Below are 7,257 nucleotides of genomic sequence, written 5' to 3' on the forward strand. Positions count from 1 at the left end.
ACATGTAACAAGATGCATTGTGGGAACCAGAAAAGTTTTGAAAAGTTATTGCAACCTATTCCCAGGTGTTCAGTCCTGACTTGAACCTGTTGCACAATAAACTTGCTTTGCTTTTGCTCTGGTTGGCGGCTGGACTCCTTTTTATTTCTCCTCAGGATCCCGCAGGCTTTTTGCCTGATGGCCAGGTAGCTGAGTAGCCTCGTACCTGGATTTTTCCCATAACACCGGCTCCTCGCGAGGAGAGCCGGGGCAGAGGTATTCCTCGTGAGGAGCGAGGGGAGAGAGGTCCTCCTAATGAGGAGGAGTGGGACAGGAGGACTATTTGAGAGGAAGAGGCGGGAGAAGGGCCTGCTCATGAGGAGGGCAGAGAGAGAGATCCTCCTCGGGAGGAGGACTGGGAGAGCAGCCCTTTGCGAGAGGAAGTCTCACTAAGTTATAGGGAACTCCAGCCACTTCTATCAACGGACTCCTCCTCCTCCTCTAGCATTTATTCTGAGGTCTCTCCAAGGGGGGAGGAGGTGCAGAGGGTTAAAGACCCAGCAATGCCAGCCAGAGGGGATTTGAGGAAGAGATGCCACTTCCGGCGCCAGCACAGCATCGGGGGGGGGGGTCAGGAGGCACTGCACACGTCGTTTTAGGGTGCCGAGACTTTGGTGCTGGGTGGGAAACAGGAGAGCGGCACTTCCGGATTCTTCAAATGACTGAGCACTGTAAATAGCAATGCACAATAAATAGTATTTAGTAACTGAAGGTTCTGTCGTTACTCATGAGCAACCCCTGGGAAGATCCTGACAAGAGGTAACTGGAACTCATTCATCTACTATAAAAAATTAGAGGACACCTTGTTGGAACCTTTGAAAAAGGTAATGAATGATATTTTGGAAATAGGTACTATGCCTGAGTCTTGGAAGGAAAGCTTTATTACATTGATACCTAAACAGGGAACAGACCAGCTGGCGATAACAAATTACAGGCCTATATCGCTACTTAACAACGACTATAAACTTTTTGCCTACATCATAGCAGAGAGAATGAAAAAAGTCCTCCAAATAATAATACACAAAGATCAGACGGGCTTTCTCCCCGGCTGCATAATGCAGAGAAATATTAGGTGTATAATAAATATTTTGGAAAATTTAAATCTGCGAATTGACAAACCATCAATAATAATGGCGGTCGATGCAGAGAAGGCATTTGACAATGTGTCATGGAGATTCATGACAGCACTATTACGACAAATGGAATTTGGGGAAGCAATCAGCAAAGGAATAAAGGCTATTTATACCAGACAAAGGGCAAAAGTTATAGTCAACGGCAACATATCAGAAGAATGTGAAATCAGCAAAGGAACCAGATAGGGCTGCCCGCTTTCTCCTCTTATTTTTATTTTAGTGATGGAGGTATTAAATAGGAAAATCAGAGAAGAGAAGAATATTAAGGGTATAACAATAGGGAAGAACACATATAAACTGCGGGCGTTCGCAGATGATCTAATCATAACATCTGAAAACCCTAGAGAAAGCTTAATAAAAATATTGGATATAATTGATACTTTTGGAAAGGTTGCTGGATTCAAATTGAATAGAATAAGACTAAACTGATGGCAAAAAATTTACTACCAGAAGATAAGGAAGAAATTGAAAAATTAACAAAGCTCAAGATATGCCAAAAGATAAAATATCTGGGAATTTGGATAACAACTAAAAACATAAATTTATATGAATATAATTATGTTAAAGTTTGGACGGATATTAAAAAGAATATGGAGACGTGGAGCAAGCTGAAGTTAACTTTCTGGGGACGTATATCTGTGGTCAAAATGAACATATTACCCAAATTAATGTTTTTGTTTCAATCTATCCCCATTATAGGGGAAACAAATTGTATTGAGGGTTCGTAAGTATCTAAATTTATTTGGTCTGGAAACAGGCCACGAATCAAACATACACTCCTAATAGACCATAGAGGAGGATTTGGACTCCCAGACTTTAAACTATACTATGAGGCAGTGTGTCTTTCCTGGATTAAAGATTGGTGTCAACTCAAAAACCCTGAACTTTCAGACCTAGAAGGGCATGACAACCGTTTTGGCTGGCATGCCTATCTGCATTATGACAAAGTAAGAGCCCATAAAGGATTCACGGGGCATATAATAAGAAATGCACTTTATAAGGTTTGGGAAAAGTATAAAGGATTACTGGAAGCCAAAACTCCCAAGTGGATTTCCCCGGAAGAGGCAGGGGCGCTAAAAAAGAAAAATATGAAAGGGAGTTGGTTGACATACAATTCTTTATTAAAGGAAGAAAACAATCAAATTACAATTAGGAAATATGAGGAGGTCCAAGATCATCTTTCAAGTTGGCTTGATTACCATCAGCTGTATGAAACCTTTAAAAAAGACAAGAAAATTTGAAACAGAAATATTAAATAATAACACCAAAATAATATCCAAAATGTACCAAATCCTGCTGGAATGGAAAGTTAAGGAGGAAGAGGTTAAGGAGGTTATGGTCAGATGGGCACAGGACATTGGTCATCCTATAATGCTTGACCAGTGGGAAAAACTCTGGAGATCAACGATGAAGTTCACTGCATGCTATAATATCAAAGCAAATATACTTAAAATGCAGTATAGGTGGTACTTAACCCCTTCAAGGCTTTCTAAAATGTATAAAAATCTAGCCAATAACTGTTGGCGTTGTGGAGAAACCAACGGAAACATGTACCACATGTGGTGGACTTGTAGAAAGATTAAGGAGTTTTGGAATGTAATATATGACGAACTGAAAAAAATTCTGGGAATAACCTTTCTTAAAAAACCAGAGGCCTTCCTTTTAAGCATTATAGGGAACGACATTCCAGAGAAAGTCAAAGATATCTTCCTATATGGTACTGCTGCTTCACGAATATTGATTGCGTCGAATTGGAAGGGGGAGAGCGCTCCGAAGGTAAAAGATTGGCAGAACAAATTCCAGGAGTATGTTGAGATGGCCCAGTTAACTGATAGCCTGGGAGGAAACAACAGACAGGTTTTCTTGCAGAAATGGGAGAGATATAGATTGTATCTACAAGGTATTAACAATGGAATAAAGTCTGTGGCGGCCTTTGAGTGACGTTGGAGGTAAAATAATTGTATGAAACAAACTAAGGCTGTATCCGGGTTTTAGAATGTATTGGAAATAATCTAAAGGATAAAATGAAAATGTTAAGTACTTTTGCAAGCAGAAAAGGTATGCTCATTGGAAAAGATTGGAAGTCTACAATTTATTTAATTTGTATTTCTGTTTTTTTATTTTTTGTTATTTTGTTATTTTTCTTATTTTTTCAATTAGTATATATATGTTAGTATTTTTCTGTTTTTTTGTATTTTGTTATTTGTTATTCATTGTTATTAGTATTATCATCATTATTGTTTTTTGGTTGTAAACAATTTATTAGTATTTGGAACGGAAAGGTATGATATGGAAAATTTGTAAATTTGTTGATAATATCGTTAATAAAGGAATACCATATATACTTGAGTATAAGCCTAGTTTTTAGCACACTTTTTGTGCTTTAAAAGCTGCCCTCGGCTTATACTCAAGTCAACCATTCCTTAAGAAGCGTACAAAAATGGCGGTTCTTTACTCTCCCCAGGCAGCTTGTTCCATTCCTGAACTGCTCACATAAATGCAAACTTTAGACCCCAGAAGGCAGAAAGCCTATCAGTTAAGGAAGTATTAAAACCCCACAGGTGCTCACTTTCCCTGGCTCCTGCTTAAACAGGACAGGATCCCAGCCTTCTCTGTATAACACAAGGGAACATTGCGCTGTGGGTTAAACCAGAGAGCCCTAGGGCTTGCTGATCAGAAGAATGGCGGTTCGAAACCCTGCGACGGGGTGAGCTCCACAGCAGCAAAGGAGCAAGAGGAAGGAGCAGCCCAAAGGGCTGCTTTGGGCTGCTCGTTCCTCCTCTACCACAGTGGCAAAGGTGAACCGGCTTATACTTGAGTCAATAAGCTTTCCCACATTTTTGTAGGGAAATTAGGTGCCTCGGCTTATATTTGGGTCGACTTGAGAGTATATACGGTATTCATTTTCCAAAAAAAAAAAGGAACTCATTCATCATCAATAGCGGGCTTCCCAGCATTTGTGCATTTGTGCAGTGATCGCAGTCTCTTCATTACATACACGCCAGGGGCTGGAAAAGTTCTTATGGTACCTCGGAAAGGGTACCATAAGACTGCATAGTTTGAACATTACTATATCAGAGGTGGTTTATTGCCCTGAACTGTGTGGGTATTTGGTTATCAGTTTATCAGTTTGCACGCCAAGGTATTAGCGCTCGTTTTACAGGGTCAATAAACCCTTGAGGAGCTTGAGGGCATCCTGATCAAGTTTGCAGATGACACCAAATTGGGAGGGGTGGCTAATACCCCAGAGGACAGGGGTTGCTGCTGCCCAGGAGGACTCCCCTGCCTGAGTGCCTGAGGGCCCCGTTCCTGCCACTCACCATCTGGCCCAGGGCGGGGCCTGGTAAGGCCATAAAAGGACTGCTGCTGCCTCTGCTTTGCTGTTGGTTGCTGCTGCCCAGGAGGACTCCCCTGCCTGAGTGCCTGAAGGCCCCGTTCCTGCCACTCACCATCTGGCCCAGGGCGGGGCCTGGTAAGGCCATAAAAGGACTGCTGCTGCCTCTGCTTTGCTGTTGGTTGCTGCTGCCCAGGAGGACTCCCCTGCCTGAGTGCCTGAGTGCTGCTGCTGTCCAGCTCTTTTTTTTTTTTAATGTTTTAAAATGTTTCTATTATTATTATTTCTTTTTATCTTTTTAAGTTTTATTGTTGTGGGGGTGGGATAGATGTTTAGTGGGGTTTTGAGTTTTGTTTAATTTGGGTTACTTGTAATTTTTATAGTTTTTGCTTTGTATTATTGTGTTTTGTTTTCTGTTTTTATATAGGTTTAATTTTGTTCTTAAGGGGTGGGGTCAGGGCTGCCTGGGAGGGGGTCCCGGCCAACAAAATGGCTGGGGCAGGTTCCACAGGGTGGGATGCACTGGGACAACCGATCTCAGTGATCATGGGCAGGAGGAGGAGTTACGCTAAGACCAGACCATGTCATTGCTGAGGAGGCAGGTTTAGTCGTTGTCTGAGGACTATTCCTGCCTCCGGGTCTGGTCCTGACCGGACGGATACTGGATTCAGCAAGGGATACCCACATGACCTGAAGATGCTGCTGTGCAATGCGAGGTCAATGTTAAATAAAACCACGGCCATCCATGACTTGATTGTGGATGGTGGACTTGACCTGGCATGTGTAACAGAGACTTGGTTGGACGAGGCAGATGGGCCTGTCCTTGCCGCTGCTTGTCCACCAGGTTTCTCTTACGCACAGCAACCCAGGCCTTGTGGGCGGGGAGGGGGGGTTGCAGTGATTTTTAGGAAGTCATTAGTTTGCACCAGGCGTCCTATTGGGAAGACCCAGTTCTCTGAGTGCATGTTCTGGAAGTTGGGCAATAGGGGCAGTACAGGATTCCTTTTGGTGTACCGACCTCCCCGCTGCACCAAGGATTCCCTGCCCGAGCTGCTTCAGGTCGTGGCGGATGTTCTCCTGGAGTCACCTAGTTTGGTCGTCCTAGGGGATTTTAACATCCATGCCGACACGACCTTACAAGGGGCCGCTCGGGACTTCGTGGAAAGCATGGCCTCCATGGGGCTGACCCTGAATAAGTCTGGTCCAACTCATAGCCGAGGACATGCCTTAGACCTGGTATTCACCTCTATGGATGTTGGTGATCTGACATTAAAAAAAAGTGAAACTAAAGAAGTGCCATGGTCAGATCACTTCCTAGTGCAACTGGACTTCTCCGCAACCCTTCCCCTCTGCAGGGAGGTGGGACCAATTCGGATGGTCCGCCCCCGCCACTTAATGGATCCAAATGGTTTCCAGAGAGTGGTAGGGGATACTTTATCCCATGTTGATGGCCTTTCAGCCGATTCCCTGGTGGCCCGCTGGAATGTGGAGCTAACCAGGGCTATTGACTGTTTGGCTCCGAAGCGCCCTCTCCGGTTGCATGGAGCCCGGACAGCCCCGTGGTTTTCCCCGGAGCTGAGGGCGATGAAACAATCGTTGAGACGGCTAGAGCGCCGGTGGCAGAAAACCCATTCTGAATCCGACCGAACACAGGTTAGAGCTCAACGTCGAGCCTACCAAGTGGCGATAGCGACGGCAAAGAAGACTTTCTTCACCGCCTCTATTGCATCTGCGGAAAATAGCAGCAGGAGACTCTTTCAGGTGGTTCGGAATCTATCGGAGCCACCTTCGTCATCGGGGCCTGGTAGGGACCCCAAGATCTCCTGCAATGCGTTTGCAAAGTTTTTTGCGGATAAAATCGCTCAGATTCGGAAAGAGATAGACTCCACCGTGGGAGCAGGGCCAGGGCAGGAGAGTGCCAGAGTCCTGTCTAGTCCAGTTGCGTGGGATCAATTTCAGTCTGTTACCTCCGAGGATGTGGACAGGCTGCTTGGACGAGTGAAACCAACCACCTGTCTCCTTGATCCCTGCCCATCCTGGCTTATAAAAGCTAGCCGGGAGGGGCTGGGCGATGGGCTGCGCGGGGTGGTGAATGCTTCCCTCTGTGAGGGAGCCTTCCCAGCCCCGCTGAAAGAGGCGGTCATTAAACCGCTTCTTAAAAAAACATCTTTAGACCCGGCCAATATGGCCAACTATCGCCCAGTCTCAAATCTACCATTCTTGGGCAAGGTGATTGAGCGAGTGGTTGCTGAACAACTCCAGGCACGCCTGGAAGAAGCGGACCATTTGGATCCCTTCCAATCGGGATTCAGGCCTCACCATGGGACTGAAACCGCCTTGGTCGCGCTGGTCGATGATCTCCGGCGGGCTAGGGACAAAGGTGAGAGCTGTTTCCTAGTTCTGCTGGATCTCTCAGCGGCCTTTGACACCATCGACCATAACATCCTTCTAGACCGGCTAGAGGGGTTGGGAGCTGGAGGCACTGTTATACAGTGGTTCCGCTCCTTCCTCCTGGGCCGTGTTCAGAAAGTGGTGGTGGGGGATGAGTGTTCAGACCCCTGGGCTCTCACTTGTGGGGTGCCTCAGGGTTCTGTCCTCTCCCCCATGCTTTTTAATATCTATATGAAGCCGCTGGGAGAGATCATCAGGGGGTTTGGGCTGGGTGTTCATCAGTATGCAGATGATACCCAGCTCTACCTCTCTTTCAAATCAGAACCAGTGAAGGCCGTGAAGGTCCTGTGTGAGTGCCTG

The sequence above is a fragment of the Lacerta agilis genome, chromosome 12 (assembly GCF_009819535.1).
Source record: "Lacerta agilis isolate rLacAgi1 chromosome 12, rLacAgi1.pri, whole genome shotgun sequence".
Taxonomy (NCBI): Eukaryota; Metazoa; Chordata; class Lepidosauria; order Squamata; family Lacertidae; genus Lacerta; species Lacerta agilis.